At 50.2% G+C, this 18545-nt stretch overlaps 1 protein-coding gene across 4 annotated transcripts in view; it reads right to left on the reverse strand.

Annotated features, from left to right (window-relative positions):
• Positions 1-8565, reverse strand: part of FAM214B (family with sequence similarity 214 member B) — a 28855-nt gene extending 20290 nt beyond the window's left edge. For 3 of the 4 annotated variants that reach the window (XM_032441408.1, XM_015848327.2, XM_015848329.2), the window contains exons 1-2: positions 8487-8565; positions 5972-6054 (exon numbers count right to left, since the gene is read on the reverse strand). The gene's annotated coding sequence lies outside the window, so the exon portion shown is untranslated. The remainder of the gene's footprint in view (positions 1-5971; positions 6055-8486) is intronic. The other variant, XM_015848330.2, reaches the window with a different exon arrangement.
• Between the last annotated feature and the right edge of the window lie 9980 nt (positions 8566-18545).

Genomic DNA, 18545 nt, shown 5'->3' on the forward strand with positions numbered 1-18545 from the left:
CATTATCCCCTATCACTTTATGGCACAGTCTTTTCATTTCTCTCTTAACACACATCTGAGACATATCAAGTTTCAGACAGGCTCACTGCAATGGAAATTTTCCGCTCTTTCCTTACAAGAATTACAAGTGATGCCTTTTCCTTCTGCTGCTCCTCTTGGAGGTTCACTTTTGAACAGAAATTGACTTTTTTCTCCATGCCACCACTTCGGTCGCACCTTTCCCAGGCTCTGGAGGGCAGTGTTCTCTCCACTGCTGGTGCAGCTCCACTGACAACATTTGGAGCTGTACTGCAAGGAAGCTTCCAAGAGTGAGATGTGTTTCCCTTCCCAAGCAGCGAGCACAGGCATTTCCTGGTAGAACTGCTCCTCCTTGCTTCCACACCCCCTGCTAACTGACAGGCCTCTGATAGAAGCTTCATTCCGGAAGCACCACTGAATTCTGTTCAGATTCTCTAAATTCTGTAAAGAAACAGAATTAGAGAGCCGTAATCTATAATAAATCACTTACTGAGCCGCCAGGAAGAGCTGTGCAGGAGAAAGAGGGAGGGCTACTTCCAACCTGAGGTCTGCTTCCTCCACAAATCCAAGCCACGAAGCAGCCCTGCAGCTGCAGGAAACAGGCACAGCAGCCAGAGGAGCACTGTCAGCTCGATGCCACAATTCTCATTTTCTCTCTACCAAGATTTATCACATGGCCAGGACAAATCACTGCAAATACCTTTAGATTGCAGGCTGTCAGCCTCAGGGAAAGGCCAGCAAACCAATCCGAGACAACAGGCCTGAGAATGTTCTAGTTCCTCAAAATCTGATGGTATTTAGAAGGCCTGGGTAGCATGTACAGAACAGCGACTGGCAGGTTGAAGGAGGAGATTCTGCCCTTCTGCTCTGCCCTCATGAGACCCCACCTGGAGCACTGCTTCCAGTTCCAGAGTCCCCAACATATGCAGGTCCAGAGGTGGGTCACAATCAGAGGGGTTAAGCACCACCCGTATGGGGACAGGCTGAGAGAGCTGGAGCCATTCAGCATGGAGAAGAGAAGGCTCTGGGGGGATGTTACAGTGGCCTTCCAGTACCTGATCCTACAGGAAAGCTGTACCCCTTCCAGCAGTGGCAGCATGAAGCTTGATGTCAGTATCCAAAAGGACACTGGCTATTTTCTCAGTGACACCACTCAGCTCTGTGCCCCCATCTGACTACCTGCAGGTGATGGCAATGAAGTGCAGCACATAACCCCACACAGAACTTTCTGAACCTCAACACCGCAGCTGGAAATCCAGCTGAACCTCCACCGCAGGAGGAAATCTCTGTTGGCTGCTTCTCCATAAATGCTTATTCCAGTGCAGCACGTTTAACTCCTCCCCAGATCAGGAGCCAAGTGCGTGACCCCAGTGCCCTGGGGCTTTTCTGGTCCTTTGTGCTGTGCTTAAAAACATACTGCATGAGAAGGAAAGACAGAAAAAGAGGGAGTAGTGCTGCCAAGATGACACAGTTCTAACTCATCAGGTCACAGTGCCCAGGATCTTGAGAACCTTAGACAAGATTTCAGCATGCAAGGTGCTGAATAAATGGAAAATAACACTCTCTGCCCCAGAAACTGGCAATCCATGCCCCAACATGCACACATCACAGAGCCTTCCCCATCAGCTCTGCTACCACTCACGTACCGGAGCCTCTGTCTGGAGGAACGATCAGAAAAAACAGGCTGTGAAAATGAGGGTCAGAGTGAACTGCTGCTCGGCTCGGTGGATTTTGACCACTCTCTGCCAATCATTCCTGCCCTTAAAATATTATGATGGATTGCAAACAGTGACATGGCTTTCAGTGGAATTTCTGAGGCTTAGTACCCTGCTTCAGAGCAGGAAGCTCAGGCAAGGACCATGATATATGTGAACACAGGGCTGTTTGGGCAGCTCACATACAGCCATCCTTCCCATCCAGCTGCACAAACCCTGTCCATAGCACACACAGCAGCACACAGAGCCTCATAACCACCAATATGTCTGACCAGCAAAAGCTCAGAGCATCCTCTGGACATGGGGCAGGCCTCTTGCTGGACTGGGGACTGAGCACTGTAACACACTGCCAGCCTGACCTTTGGGAGCTGTAATGAGAGAGGCTTACTGCTCACACCACGATCTGTGTCAGGATGGGCAAGCTGTGCCTGCTGCCCATCACTGCTGTCCCATACTGCTGTCCCCCTGGCCCACACCCAAGGCTTCAGGCTCATGACAGAGGACAACACACACAGTGAGCAGTGATGGCATTTCCTGCTTCCTTCAGTACCAGAAGTCAGTGTCTGGCAGGGAGTCTGCCCAAAAGCAGCTTCACAAGTGCTCAATGGGCCCCTTACCTGCCCAGGGGCCCCACGCCGTATCACAGGGCTCGTCAGAGAGCCTGCTCCCACCGGAGCACAGCTACCCTGCAGCAAGGCAAACCGGCTGCACGAGATGGACGGCGTGCGGCAGGCTGGGCTCCCTCAGAAGATGCAGGTACTGCTGGGCCCATCGATTAACTGAGGATGAGCAAAGGCAGCAGGGTGACACTGCCCTCCATGACTCAGTGGGAAGCTCAGGTGACTGGTTTCCTGCCGGCCAGGCCTGCTCTGCAACTCCAGGCTGCAGCTGGAACAACGCTGAGGGGAGAAGGAGAGGACAAAGCACCCTGCTCCCCTCCCAGGGCCCACCAATGGCAGCTGTAGGTGCCATGGGAAACTGGGGGTGCCGAGGCCTGCATCAGGATGCACGGCCACAGCATGGGCTGCTGAAAGCATGGGTTGCCATGGCAATCCCCCCAGCACAGCCTGCTGCCTCCCTCCTTTGTCTCTGCTCCCCTAGGCTGTGCTGTGCACTTCCACCGCCCCACACCAGACCTCAGTACGGCATCTGACAGTGCCTCCAGAAGCCCCTGTCCCTGACACAGAATGGCTATCCACACCTCAAAAAGTCCAGCTCGGCCTATCTTGTGGCAGCACCAGGCTGTACCAAAAGAGGAGACCCAGGCTCTTTTTGCAGAAGCTCAGCAGACATATTGAGGATGGCAAGCCTGTGCTTTCCAGTCCCAGCCTTTTTCCACTGGAGGAGGAAGTTCTGTGCTGCCTCACTTAACCTCGCTGCGGCTTGAACTGGAGACAAGATCCAGATCTGCTTTCTGTCCTAAAAACTGTTGTTTGCTGTTGCTATATGGAATTATATGGTTACTCAGCCCAGCATGTGAGCACAGCTCCTTGCTCCCTCTCCTCTGACACGGGTGGGAGATGCAAGGAAAGACAAAGCACCCTTCCAATCTATACACAATATCTGCATGATACAAATATATATATATAGGTGAATATTAGGTATTCACCTAATACCTTTAGGTGAATGAATTTAATAACAGAATGAATAAAACAACACTTCTGAAAGTTCTGCTTTTCTACCCTCTGCTGCTCTTTCTCTGCCCATCCCCAGGATGAACCGGGCCCACCATAACTGGTTACATCACTTGAGGGTTAGGGCTGAAGTCTTGGTTCTTATCCAGGATGAGTCACGGAGCTCAGAATGTGCAACTTCCTTCTGAAACCATCAGATGTGTCTCATACAGGCTAAAAATAAAGATGGGCCAAAATTGCAGATGCATCCTTGCGCAGCACTCAGGTGACAACAAACTGTCTGAGCAATAGAAACCACAAAGTCCAGAGATGCCCTGAATTCCTGTGTATATACATAAGGGAGAGGCCAGGAGGTCTCACCTTGTGCCAGACAGGAGGAAGTCAGCAGCAGATGCTGTGTGGATAACTAGCCATGCAGAGAAGGACAGAGCCCTGTTCTCATGGGCCTGGGTGAACATCCACACCCAAAGGTACTGCAGAAGATTTCAATTGGTGCTGGATGCATCTACAAAGGCAGCAGGAACCAACTAACACAAACAAGAGGGAAGCTAAATTTTTGGCAGGTGAATGCTGGAAAGCTGGAGGATGGCAACCAGACAATGCAAAGGTGCAAAGGGTGCTTGGTATGAGGACTGAAGTATATACAGGCCACAGCTATATCTGATATGGAAAGGATTTGAGTGAGACACTTTATATAAGTGAAGAATTCAAAGTTCTTCTGAATCCCAAGACATTACACATCTGCAAGATCTTTACAGTCTAGGACACAGTCTAGGCTCTTACGTAGCAGGACTATACACAGACAAGGGCTGAAAGAGACATCTGTAATGTTCAGAGGCTGAAAATTAGCCCCAGCAGATGATCCTCTGCTCCATTCTCGAGGGCAGTGAGAACTGAACAAGGATCCAGCTGTCCAACACTCCCAAGAACAGGATCTCTGAATCTCCAACCTACTTACAGTAGAGATGGTAGGGCAGGGTGGATTCCTTGCATAACTCCAATGTGAATACTGGTGGGTCCCATCCCTGAAGGACGAGGAGCATTTCCTGGAGGTTTCTACTTTGAAGAGGACCACGGGGCAGTGGGAGCCTAAAGGTCTAAAAGCAGGCTAGGGGAGCAATGCTAGGCCAGCCACCTTCTGCTGAACGTATAACCTCTGGTTTACTAGCTCTTTGAGTTTTCCAGCAGGGCATCATGTCCCATTCCTGATGGAAACACTGCAAATCTACTCAAAGGACATCAAGCTATATGAGGTTACTGCCAGTTGCACTGAACTAAATTAGCTTCATGGGATGTTCAAGTTGGATATAAGGAAATATATATTCTCAGAAAGAGTGGTAAGACATTGACATTATCTGCCTAGGGAAGTAGTGGAGTCACCATCCTGGAGGCTTCCAAGAAATGTGGAGATGTGGTACTGAGGGACATGTGTTAGTGGGCATGGTGGGGATGGGTTGGCAGTTGGATTAGATGATTTTGGTGGTCTTCTCCAAACTTAATGATTCTATGACTCTAACAAGATTAACCCAGCCCAAATATAACCTCCCTGGTATTATCTGGTTTAGGTGATAGCCAAACCAGAAAAAAGAGGTTCATGCTATGACCAGGCAGTGGGAAAAGCTGTTGCTTTACATACACATAGGAGGTCTGTCATTTGGGGAGGCATAAAGCTCTCTCTCTAGTTATCAGGGAAGGGAAAATACGTAGATCCAATATGGAGATCCCCACGTTAAAACACCTCTGGTCACAAAGCAGGCAAGCACTGAGAGAGTTCTGTGCTCAGATCTTCAGGCAGCAAAACACACCTATTCGCTGGTTGTAGCCATATAATACACCTCCATCACTAGGAAAGATGTAGGATCACAGCAAGAATCAAGCATTACTGACCACCATAACTCAGCTAAATAAAAGGGCTGCTATGCTGCTGCCTGTCTGTGTGACAGGCAAAGCTCATGCAGAGCTGACAGGAATGAAGGACTCGTTCCTCCCCTGCTGTTAATGTTCCAGGTGAATCTACCCCTGCCTTACTGCCTGCAAGTCCCACTTCAGCATCTGGCTGAAGGAAATGGGAAAGAAAAGATGGCCTGAGGCCCAGTCTCCACTTGTCTCTGGCCTGGCCCCAACTTCCCTTGGCAGGCACTTAGAGGAAGAGCTGTACAGCCTGGGCAGTCACGTGTGCTAAGCAATGGCTTCCCTCTGAAATCTTTTTTGGCCAAATTGCACCTGAGCTCTGGGCAGAGAGGCTCTGTACTGCAGTTCCCCCAAGGCACCATTTTTTCAGGTGAAGGACAACAAGCAGCAGAAACTAGCAGCTGGGAAATCCTCCTGCTCAATGCTGCTGGTGGAGAGAAGTACAAGTTCAGCGAGCAGCACAGACAGCAAGTTCCCAAGGGCTTAAAATACATTGCCCTTGAGCTTGCAATGTTGCGCAGGGCTCAACAGCCTTAGCAGCACAGGTGACAAGAACCCAGGCTCTGCCAGCCCAGTGACACCTGCTGCACAGAGGGATGGAGGAAAGGCAAGAAAAAGGGATTGTGGTCCCAGGCCTCCTCAAACAGTCCTGGAGGAGGAAAAAAAAACAATACCAATTAAACAGGTGCTAACCTGAGAGTAGGCAAAACAGAACAGCAGCTCTCAGCATCTGCAGCGTGGTTTTGGGGATGCTTGTTCTGGCTCTGTTGGGTCACCTGGAAAGACAAAGGCAAGGTGCAGAGATATGTGTTAAACTCAGCAGATAAATAATCTGCCTCCACAAGACAACTTTCCCAGCACTGTCTGGTCACATTCCAAGCCAAGAAGTTTGACAGCACATGCACAGAGCTGAGAAGCCCTGAGCAACCCAGTACTGTGATGATTCTCTTTGCTCTTTCACCCTTTCTAAGGCTGCCCCTACAACCAGGCTCCTGCCACTGTCACCCCAGTCACCCATGTGAGTCCAGGCTGGTCTCCTCAAAGAGCTAGAGCTGGATTTCAGACAGCACTGCTGCAGTCGAGCACCTTATATCAAGCTTAGTGAGATGCCATGGCTTTATTCCTCTCTACTTCTACAGTTGCACTTTGCTCCACCTCTGTGGGTGCGCAGAAGAAGGTTTGGGAGGAACCAAGATTTCCAAGGAAACTTCTGACTCAAAGAAAAGAGAAAACCATTGAGTTTGTGGGACCAGGTTCGCCGGAGCTTACAGCCACCTGACTCGCTCGGTCAAAGCAGCAAAATGGAAAAACAAAGGAGAAGAGCAGGTCAGAAAAGATGGCTCCAGGGAGCAGAGGGGGCAGGTGCTGCAAACAGGATGGATGGGAAACGTGCAGCTGCTTTACAGGGACCCACACGATCCACCACAGGAAGGGTTGCTGGGTGCAGTGCCAGGTGGAAAGCAATCAGAATCCCCCATAGAAGACTTTAACTGCCAGTCACCCACAGTGACACTCTGTGAGCCATCTGTTAACATACAAATAGTTCCCTTTGGGATTTCACCCACATTGCCCTTCACACCTGTCCAGTTTCAGACTCATTAAGCCCTCCAGCCACTGAAGGATTCAATAACTTCAACACAGTTACGATGACCGCCTTCATGAGAATGCTATTTTTCAAACCAATATGGCTTCACTTTTTCCTTTCTCATCTTCTGTCACACACATAGGTTGACACATCTCATTCTGTACGCAGAGAATCCTTTGGAGCCCCAGACACCATGTAAATCCTCACTGTGTGACAATGCTACCAAACCTCGTGGGAGAAGAGATCAAGCAGCCCACAATGACAAAGGCAGGGAAAGGAATGGGGATGTGTTGGGAGACTTAGAATCACAGAATAGCTTGGGTTGGAAGGGGCCTCAAGGACCAACCTCCTGCTGTGGGCTGGCTGCCCCTACCAGATCAGGCTTCCCAGGGTCCCATCCAACCTGGACTTGAATGTCTCCAGGGATGGTGCACCCACAGGTCCTCTGAACAGCCTGTACCGTTTTGAGCCTTGCAACACTGACTTTCAGGAGTCAAACCAGCAGCCACCCCCTCACAATGCCTTTAGACTCAGGGACAGTGACTAAGCCTGAAAAGAACAGGTCTGGGTGTCCATGCCCTCTGCCAGCAGCACAGCAAGGCTGAGGCTGAGTACAGCAAAGCCTATGAGCTGCCCTTTCTTTCGAGGCCAGCTGAGTTTGGTGGGGGAGCTCCCTCCCCTGTACTCAGGAACAGAGAAGACCTGAAACTGCCAAGGGAATGCGGACTGGGAAAGCTCAGCACGTACTGCAGGGAGCACACATGGCTTGGGCATCGAGATCAGATGAGGGGCTGCCAGGGCAAAGCAACCATCCCACAGGTAAGATTAAAGCTATGCTGAGGAAGAACAGAGCACAGGGAGCTCCCCGGCCCAGCCAGCTGCCAGGTGAACCGTGCTTGAAAGCGCTCCCACAACCCGGCACGGGGCACAGCCAGCAGTTTCCCTTCCCGCAGGAAGCCCTTCTGGCGTGCAGGCTCACAGCAAGAAGCGAAGGGCCGCGAGCCTCGGCCGGGAGCCAGAGGACGCTGAAGCCGCGTTGCAGCCGCAGCGTGACCCAGAGCCCGGCTCCCGCTCGGGGCCCCACGTCCCGGCGCTGCGGAGCTGCCGGGAGGCGCTACCCCCGCCGGGCCCTGCCCGGAGCCGGCACACAGCGGCACTGCGAGACAGCGGGCAGCGGCGCTTCGGGGCGGCCGAGCCCCGCGGGTCCCAACGCCGTTCCGAGGGGCTGAGCCGCCAGCAGCCGCACACACACACACGGGGCCGTTTCCTCCCGGCTCCACCTGCAGCACCCCGTACCCTCGGTGCCTGGCTGCGCTGAGGCCCGGCTGCCCCGTCCCCGCTCGCCCTCCCGAGCAGCAGAGGGCAGCAGGGCGCAAAGAGCCGGGATCAGCCGCGTCCCCCCAGCCGGGCCCTGCAGCGCCGGTGCCACGGAGCCCCGCAGCCACGGCCGCAGGGCGGCTTATAGCGAGGGCCATTGCACTGCAGCCACCCCCGAAGCTTCTGGAACCGACGGGGCGCATTAACCCATTCACCGCCGGGCATCGCCCCCCACCCCCAGTGCTCGGTTCGGTTCGGCCCGTCCCGGCCCGGTTCCAACCCATAATACCGCCCCGCCGGACCCACCAGCGCCCCCTCCTCCTCCTCCTGCTCCGCCGCGGCCCTGAGTGCTGCCGGGCTCCGGCCGCTCCTTCCGGGTGTCCGCCAGGACACGCCCCCTCGGGCCGCCTCTCGCCTCTGATTGGTGCTGAGGGCGGGACTCGGGGACGGCTGGGGTCCGGCGACCAATGAGAGTGCGGGGAGGGGCTGACGGTCAGCCCTGTAGCCCCGCCCCCTGCCCGCCCCCTCCACGTGCGGGTGTGTGATGACAGCGGGGACGGGGCGGGCGCGCACAGCGCGGCTCCTCATTGGCCGCGGGCGGAGGGGGCGGGGCCTGGCGCGGGGCTGGGGGGGGGCGGCCATGGCCGGGAGCCCTCGGCCCGGCGGCAAGTTGAGCTCAGGGCCGGTCACACAGACACAGCGAGTCACAGACTGCAAACTCCATCCTGTCAGAGCCTCCATCCTGTCAGAACCTCCATCCTGTCAGACCTGCCGTGAGCGCTGCCCCACACACCCGGCCTGCAGCCCAACACATCCCCGTCCCCACAGACCCCACAGACACAGCGTGTCCCCTCCATGAGCACAGCCTGTCCCAGTCCCACACTCTCAGCCTCACAGCCCACAGACCCCCATGGACACAGCTTGTCCTGCCCCACAGACACAGCCCCACCAACACAACCCCTCCCAGTCACAATCCCCTGCGTGCTCCACTCCCTATGGACATGCCCCACCTCAGGCCTAACCCCACAGCCACAGCACTGCCCTAATTCCAGCAGATTCAGGGCCATTTAGGGTGTTGTACACAATGAGCACCACCACAGCTGTGTGCTCACAGGTACACGTCTCCTTACTGCTGTTTTGGGGCCTGGCAGAGTGGGTTTGGCCTTCTATCCTCAGCCCTGTGCTCATGGCTGGAAGCTGCTCGGTGTTAACAAATGGTTAATGAGGCGTTATCAGCCCGGAGAACACGAGTGATGTGCTGGTTTGGCCCCTCGGTTGCTGAGAGATGTGGGCTCCTTTGTCCTCTGCAGGAATAATACATCTCTATGTGCTGTGTGGGCAGCGGAGGATTAGCGGTATCCCACGTTATTTACCTCCCATTTAGGAATGCTTAGGGTTTGCAAGCGATGTCCCTGCCAAGCACAGTCTCTTGGCAACCTCCCCTGGTTTGCAGAACATAACTTCAGCTCCAAAAGCAGGATTAAGGAGCAGGACATGAGAGCTCATGCTTGCAGGCTCAGTGGGGTGAGGGTGCCTTTATGTTTAGAATAGGCACATTCCACTTTTTCATTCTCTCCATTTCCCTGCTCGCTCACTGCATCGTGGCTGTTTGTGAGTGGATGGACACGGGACAGCTTTGGACAGTGGCTCAGAGGAGATGTGGAAGCTGTAAGAAGCACTTTCCACCCACGGCACAGCACCATCCCTGGCCATGTCTCTGCTGCCAGCAGGGTGTTTCCCCAGGAAGATGAGGTGTTCCAGGCTGTCCTTCTGCATGGAGCCCTGCAGGGCTTCCCTCTAAGGGCTGTGATGGCAAGGCGCCGGCGTGCTGAGTTCATGGCTGGGTGAGTGCCTGCCAAGCTGCCCCAACGGCTGCACCGCTGGGCTGGGCTGGGCTGCTCCGGCTTGTCCGGTTTGCCAGGCAGCCAGGCTGACACCAACAGGGTTTCTGCGGTTGTAGTTGTCATCACAGAAAGGTGACCTCCTCACCCACACATCTGTGTCATCCGTGTAGGTGTTAGAACAGCCAAATTGAAAACGTCTGACGGGATTCAGAGTCCAGCACTATCATAAAGGTGTTGCTAATGAGCTAGGGTGTTAGTCAGGCTGGGCTGGTCCAGAACCCCGCAGGCACCCCACTCCTACAATATTGTGACCCTTCCATCAGTTGCCTTCAACACCTTGAAGAGCAGGGCAGCACCATGTGCACCACAGGGCCATGCTGGGAACGCAAGCACTGGTAAGCAAGCCAGTCTTCCAGGCTATGAGGCTGAAGGCAGGTCCTTACCCAGCACTTCAGCCACCGCACCTCACTACCTGTCTGTAGTAACACACAGAAGTGGACTGTGGCCATGAGTAATGCTGTTCAGATGAGCTGTGTAAGCAACATTTTCCTAGCACATCTCTCTCCTGGTTTGCACAGAAAGCCCTTACTCCATCCTTGAACATCACTGAACCTGGAGCTGCAGAGCAGCATCATCTCAGGCCCAGCCTGGAGCTGGGGAACTGGGGCTTCAGGCAGGGGGCAGCTGCTGCAGGAACCCCCTTAGACAGCATTGGATGCATAAATCTGTCCCTCTCTTGATGTTCCCAGCTTCTCTCATAGCTTTATTCCTACAGAAATGTTTTCTTTTCCTTCCTACCTGCTTTAAAAAAAAAAAAAAAAAAAAAGGAGTTGATAAGCTTCATTTACCAACCCCGATAGCATCTGCGGCAAACAGCTGGCTGGTGTGAGCTGTGCTGGGGCTGGTGCATGCCAAGGCTGCCCAGAGCTGAGCTGTGACGTCTCGGCCGCGCTGCGCACACAAGCCAAGATAGCACATGGCAAACATCCCCTTCACGGCATCCTGGAACAGGGAATGTAGGCTGCAGTCAGTCCTTAATGCTCTGTGTCACTCTTTCATGGCACTCTCTGACCCTGCTGCACCATGGACCTCTCAGGGGCTGCAGGGAGCATCTGCTCCTGCTCTCCTTCTGCACAGACCTTGCTAATCTAACATGCAGCAGCTGCTGGGCTCTGCTCAGAGGCCTTCCCTGCAACCTCCAGAACCTAGACGTGTAAATCCACGTACCTCCCAGTACTCGTGGTTCACTGGGAACTCCCTATGCCGCGCTGGGGAGCAGATGCTGCCAATTGGCACCAGGTGGCAGTCCAGCCCAGTTTATTTCTACAGGAAACGAGGGAAGCTCGGAGCCCTTAGGAACTGAGAGGAACCAAAGGAAATAACAGAGCTCTGGGGAGCTGTGAGCTTTTCCGTGCCGTCCATGGAAGCAGGAACAACCGGGGGCTGCATCCAGCCTGCTGTGGTGGTCCTGGGGTGCTCCAGCACCTCCATATCTTTCCTGTACTGAGGTGCCCAAAACTGAACACAGTACTCGAGGTGAGGCCTCACCAGTGCAGGATGACTTCCCTAGTCCTGCTCACCACACCATTCCTGATATGAGATAGGATGCCATTGGCCTTCTTGGCCACCTGGGCACACTGCTGGCTCATATTCAGCTGACTGTCCATCAGCACACCAAGGTCCCTTTCTGTCAGGCAGCTTTCCAGACACTCCTCCCCAAGCCTGTAGGGTTGTCTGGGGTTGTTGTGACCAAAATGCAGGACCCAACACTTGGCCCTGCTGAAACTCATGCTGTTCACACTCCCTCCCAACTTGGTGTCATCTGCAAACTTACTGAATGGGTCGTGCAGGGCTTGTTCTGTTCCCCCTCCCCTGATGATCCATTAGTCCTAGTCAGGAGCCTTCACCAGCCACAGTACCCTTTGTATATTCAAATTTCACCTTGGACCTACTTACCCCTTGCTCTGTTTCACTAACTTGATATTTGACTTTCTAAATCCAAGAGCCAAGACCCCTGGCCCTTCCCAACATGGCAAGATCCTGCTTTCCAGGACAAGAGTCTTTGTTTCTTAAACACATCCACATCTATAGAGTAAGAAATGTCAGAACTGCTCTCCATGCTCAGGTATATAATGGCAGCCAGGACCACAGATGTGGTGGGATGCCAAGAAGATAAAGCTCCTTCAGCTTCAGATGTCCAGCTCTGCCCCCCCTTCCAACCTCTCCTTTAGATGTGTGTATTCCGTCCTGCACCAGGCTCTCAGGAGCACAGCAAATTAAACACCACAGAAATCCTGCTCCAAAAGAGCAAGCTTCTTCCAGCAGCTGGCATCTCATACCTGCAGGGCTGGATCAGGAGTCAGTGCATCATCTCCACCAGATTCAGCTGGGATAAACACACAGGGAGCATGGGGATCCTTGTACCTCTAATGAACGTGCTGCGCTGCAGATAGGCATCCTCTCTGCTGCTAAGTGCATGAGGGAAGGATAGAGGATAATGTCCATGAATTAAAGTTGCAGATCTTTCCTTCTCCATTACCAATCCCCATTCAGATTTAATCAGACAAAGAGTCTATTTCAGGCACCGAAGTCTGAGTTATTGCAGAACTCCCTACTCCCGAGAGACTGCACTCCAGGGGCTGCTGTGAGCTCACAGCAACAAAACAAACCCAACTCTAAGAGCTGGCAGACTGCAACCTGACTGCAGGTAGAAACAATGCCAAAGACACTGGGGGAAGTTGAATAGGTGTTAGCCAGGACCAGAGAGCATGACAGTGATTCTGTGCCACCCAATGGAAGGACTTGGTGAATGTGATGATCTTTGTATAGACAGGATGAGCTTGAGTCCATGTGATGCATCTTCAAAGAAAAAATTATGGCAGATCCAGGTTAATTTTGGACAAAGAAAGCTAGATCTAGGGCAGAAGGGGAGAAGGATGAGTTCCCATCATGGAGCTGAGTGAGGTGGTGCTCTGGATGACAGCCTCTGATGTTTTCCTTCCCCTGATTTGAAGTCCTCCCACAGTCAATGGAGAGAATTAGATGCTTCAATGGCAACTAACCCAGAACGTATTTGAGGGTGAAGGTAACTGCTCCTGGGAGCTTTTTTACATTGAGTTTGTGGAGGAAGGCAGAGACAGACACATGTGCTGCAGACACCTGTGTTTGCCTTGCTGAGCCCTAACCTGAAGGCGAGCTCAGAAAGCTGAGGGGAATGTCTGCTGTGGCACCACAGAGACAGCCAGAGAAGGCATGGTACACAGAGAAGAAAGAAAACAAGTTTTCAGAGAGAAAACATGTTCAGTGTCCCCATGATGACAAAACATGGAGAACAAAAGATCTGCTCATTCTCTAACTGCGCACTGGGACTGCAAGAAGACCAACAAGGGGATGGAAAATGCCCTTAGGATCTTCACAAGGAAGCAGAGCAGTTGTACAGGCTTTCACAGACCTGGTGTCAGGAGAAAGCTACTCCTCATTTGTGTTTGTCCAAACACTGGCACGTGCCAACTCTGTTAAACAATGAAGTGACTATACAAGCATACAAAAATGTAGTAATGAGGCAATGCAGTGGTGGCAAGGACAACACTGTGAGGATGAACTTTGAGCAAGCCTTGTGTGCAAAGGGAAAATTTCTTTGGCTTGATTTACTTCTGCAAGGTTACTGTTCTCCCTGCTCTACTGTTGGCCAGTCTGGTGTGTGTCACAAACCCATTTAATCACTGCTGGGAAGTGCATAAAGCACTTGAATAACTGCTCTTCCTTCTAGGAAGATAAGGCAGGGTAGAATTCCTGGTTCTTCCGTCTTCTCATGCAGGCATAAATAGCACAAAAACCTAAGGAGCACTGATGCTTCCTGCACAGCAGCCTGAAATTACAGTCTCCAGTCTGTACATATTCACCTGGTCAGCACTAAATATATGAGGCCACAGGGAGAAACCTTCCCTAGAAAGTGCCCAAACTGTGTAATTTTTTATTAGCCTTAGATTGTAGTCATTCTCTAAGAAACAAGTTAGATTTGACATGGCTATGGGGCTTTCAGCATCTGCAGTGGAAGGTAATAGTTCACTGCTGTTGGATGGTGTTGTGGCAGACATTCATACACAGAAGCAGCACTAGGGCTGCTTGGCAGTTTCCTTTCCTTCTATGTTATTTCTGCTTTGCACATGGAGCCCCGGTGCCAGAAAGTCTGGCTTTTTTTGCTGTCAGTTAAGACTGCTGTGGCCTAGCATGAGGATGTGTCAGCCAGTGAATATTTTCTAAGTGCTTCTCAACGCAGAAGATAGCTCTGGTCTCACCTGTTGGAAGCAAAAGGTGATGTCTGTTCAGATGGGAGCTGCTGGTCAGAGAGAAATTTCTGGGTAGGGGAAACAGGAAGATGGTGGAATAAAAGATGATCTCTGGAGGTCCCTCCCAGCCCCTACAATTCAGTGATTCTGTGATTCTATGATGGAAAAAATAATTCTCCTATCTGCTCCCAATGATCCCCCAACAGATAAAGCCTCATTTAGTGGCCTTTGATGTCATCTAGTGTTCTTTAGCATGGTGGCAATACATTGTTAGTCCTTGTGTGGTCACCTCCAGCACAAGCCTTTGTCTTTAGCCTGCTGATTCACCTCCTGCAGTTGGCTCATCTCCTTTATATTACCAGAACGTTTTGTGTAATTACTTCTTCAAATCATACTTGCACCACTGCCAGTACTCAACATTTTTCTGGGCAGAATTTTCCATGTTAATGCATGTAAAACTCTGAACATGAAAGCAAAAAGCATCTGGAAGCAAACAACTTGTAATGAGTGCCATTAAGAATTTCAGTCTTCAAACCACAAAGTGATCCCCACCACATCCAAAGAGCTCTTCCGTTCTGCTTCTTTCCTACCCACTAAGCATAACAATGACTTTGGGCTCATATTCTCAGTTTGGGATTGTACTGCTCACATCTCTGCTTTAAAAACAGAGTCACATCTCCCCAAACGGCAGGAGGAACTTTGGATACTATAGTCAATATCTATCCTACACATGTAGGAAATTGTACTCCGTGTAGAGTGGAGCCATTCTCCAAGCTCCACCAGCATTTGCTCTCCCACGGGCAAAGGAAACAGCTTTGCTAATGACTAGAAGCTTTGAAAGCATCAAATAATTTAGAGCCAGGTTCTCCAGGGAAGAGAAATGGCATATGAGAGCAATTGTCTAATCATGATCTAATTATCCAACTGGAATTTGGCCAGCATGCTGGGACCCTGCAGAAAAGGTTGTAGGGTCTGTGCTGTGTGCATGCACTTGAGATTTTGGCTTAATACACTTAGCAAGAAGCACAGAGGGACAGAAAGCAGGACTAGTATTGAACAAAAATGCTTTGAACTGTACAAATGTCATTTCAGCTCAGTTGTTTCTTGGTGGCTTCTTATTTGTAGGCATTAGAGATCCAGCTCTGCTTTCTGGCAAGTCTTAGACCTCCAACTGTTAATTGGCAATTGCAGGTATTGGTCTAGACCATGACTTAAGCTTCTGATGGGCATCTCTGTCATGAGAACATATAATAGCATATAATGGTGGATGTCAGCAAGAGCTGTGCTGTTTCCATGCTCAGACACAAGAAACTAAACCAATAGGGACAGGAAGTATTATCACAGCATACTGGGAATTTCCTTGCAGAAAACTGGAGGCTGGATAGACACAGAGGTTCTGCCAAACTCAGCCATGCTGGGATTCTGTGAGTTGAGAAAAAAGGGAAGCAAGGGGGGAATGACTCAGTCCTCATCCTTTGTCGCTTTCTGCCAGGGCAGACCTTGATGGTGGCAGAATCCTTGCAGATCCCTTATCACATCTCTAATGTTTAAACAGACACATCCATGCTGGGTTCTTTCTCTTCACCTTTTGCTGACTGTGAGAAACAGTTTTATGTAACCAGCTGATTTAGACTTCCATTAGCAAAGAGATTTATTTTTGCCCTTTTAATTTGTTTTACAATAGTAAAGAAAGTCGACAGAGCAGTGTTTTCCACTTTCTATCATTATATTTTTTATATATAATTTATTTTTATCCTCAGCTACCGTGAGGCTCAAAGAGCTCTAGAATGGTGAGTGTTCTGATTGCAACACGTAATGATAATACTCAGCTTGAGAAAAAGAAGCAATCTCAGATTGTTAGCCACAGCTCTGAATTTTGATTTTCTATTTGCTTTTTAGCAATTTATTTCATTCAGAGATGCAGCAAACAGTATAAAGAAATAGTCCCGAAGGGAAACTCATCCTGTTCAAACATATGTTACTCAAGGAGATCCTGGGGAAGATTTTGTGGGCATTCTCTATTTTTATTATTCCCACAAAACTCATGATCTTGGAACTTCCATCAGGGATACACAGTGAAGTTCAGCAGCCTCAATAATAAAGATATATATAAATACAACAGCCTTCAGGTTGTAGTGCTACTTCTTCTGTGACTTATCTTCACCTGCAGCTTGCTCTGGTATTAAGGAAACTGCCCCACATCTGCCAGGCAGTCTGTGTTGTGGGCACAGATATGCAAAATCTCATGTGAAAGTGCAACAGTCAGCAGCAAAGTGCTATGCAGCGTACAGGCATTTAATAAGATAGAAGGGCTTCCCTTATTTTTGCATTTAAAAGCTTTGGATTTTTTTTCTTTTTTCTAAAATTCTTTGGAAAAAGGGACAGAAGGAGGAGTGTTAGCAGCCAGGCTCCTGGACAAGCCCAGGAGGATAGTTTTGAAATGCTAATTATCTGCACACTCCTCCAAGGAGGCTGGTGGCAAAAAAAAAAGTGCTTACAACAGGGCCTTTATGCTGCTCTCACAGCCCTGCAATCTGGATGTGAGTGTGCAGAGGGACTGTGAGTCTGTCTGCCTGCATGCGTGCTTTTTTCCTGTTCTTTGTGTAGCTGGAAGGCACAGCACACATGCACTCTGGGCTGCAGCATCTGTGGAACAGCCTTTGGAAGAGTTAAACGACCTGTTTGCATAAGAAATGTCAGTCAACCTGCCAACTTCTAAAGGGATGGAGGTTCTGGGAAGCTCTGTGAGGTTTGCATTTCTCTGCTTTGTACCTAATTGCTCTAGGAAGCAATTGCACAAAGCAGATAGGAGAGTCCTCTGCAGTTACCTGGTACCTCTTCCTCAGAACTCACCACTCAGGCAACATTTAAAACGATTTCTCCTTTGGCTTTGACAAATAGTTCCTCTTTTCCTCCGACAAATGTTCCTCTTCAATAAGTAAGAACTATGAAAACAAGAGAAAAGCTTTCCTCTTAGGCTTCTCTATTGAGAAATAATTTTCTGCACTCCTCAGGCTTCTCCTGTTAGCATGCACAGAACAAAAACTGACAGCACAGTTGTCAGACAGGAAACGAGTCCAGCCTGTGTGAGGGCTTTTGCATGTTGCCAAGGTAAAAGTCTTGGAAAGGCAAAATACCGGATTTCTTTGAAACGAAACAGCTATTCTCTCTCCCTTTCTCTCTCTTTTATAATATGATAGATATTTTCAGCCAGTTTCAATATGAATCTGATCAAAGCAGAGTGCTGAATAGCACAAAAGGTACTGCATGTTCCTATTAAATCAGGTGGCTATCTCATAGAACTGCAGAGATCTGTATGTAAAATGAGGGACTGATATCAGGAAACATTGGTCTGATCTTGTGTCCTGCTGTGTACAATACACGCCACCTGTAATTGAGAAGAGACAACTCAGATGATTAGAGCTACAAATCATTGACCATACAGAGTCAGTGATCTCTGGACCTTTTAGGGAAGAGTCCTGTTTTTTGCATGTGGCAAAGCAAAATCAGAGATGGAATGGCATTGCTGTCTATAAACACATTTAGCTGGCAAATACTAGGAAGGACAGGGTACTGTTGAAGCTGAAAGCTGAGGTTAGAAGAAGGATAAAGGAGAGCATAAATATGCTTAGGCTGGAGGTGCTTTCTTCACTTCTGAATAGCACTTGTGCAACCCCAAGAGCTTATGAAAGAGCAGGGGACTGTAGAGACAAGGCTTTTGACCCCAGAGATCCTCAGCTCCTGACCACTGATGATCGATCTGTTCAAGGGGGCATAGGTAAGGGTAAAATGAATAAACATGGCTTAAAGGAGAGTATTTCTGCTGATATGAAGGTCATCTGAGACCATCACAGACTTGAGATATCAGATTGTAGGAAAATGTCCCCATTGGGTTCTGTATTTACACATACCCTGTACTGCCAGCATAGCTATTCGATGCTTGGCCATATAGTGATCCCACGCTGCATGTGACAGCCCGCACGTGCTCAAGGACAAAGAGTCACAGCGTGATCAAGAAATACATTTGAGATGCTTGAAATAATTGCCTGAGAAATAGGTTCAGTTCCATCGACTCCTGCATGAGTGGCTGAAAGACTTTTCTGTGAGCAGCTGTAATGGAAAGGTCAGTTCCCATGGAAGCTGCCCTCTTAGGCAGAAGGTTTTTTTTTTTTTCCAGAGGTGAAAGAATGTGTTTTGCTTCTCCAGACTTTTGAACATGGTTTTGTGATCTA

This window comes from Coturnix japonica, chromosome Z (assembly GCF_001577835.2).
Source record: "Coturnix japonica isolate 7356 chromosome Z, Coturnix japonica 2.1, whole genome shotgun sequence".
Classification (NCBI taxonomy): Eukaryota; Metazoa; Chordata; class Aves; order Galliformes; family Phasianidae; genus Coturnix; species Coturnix japonica.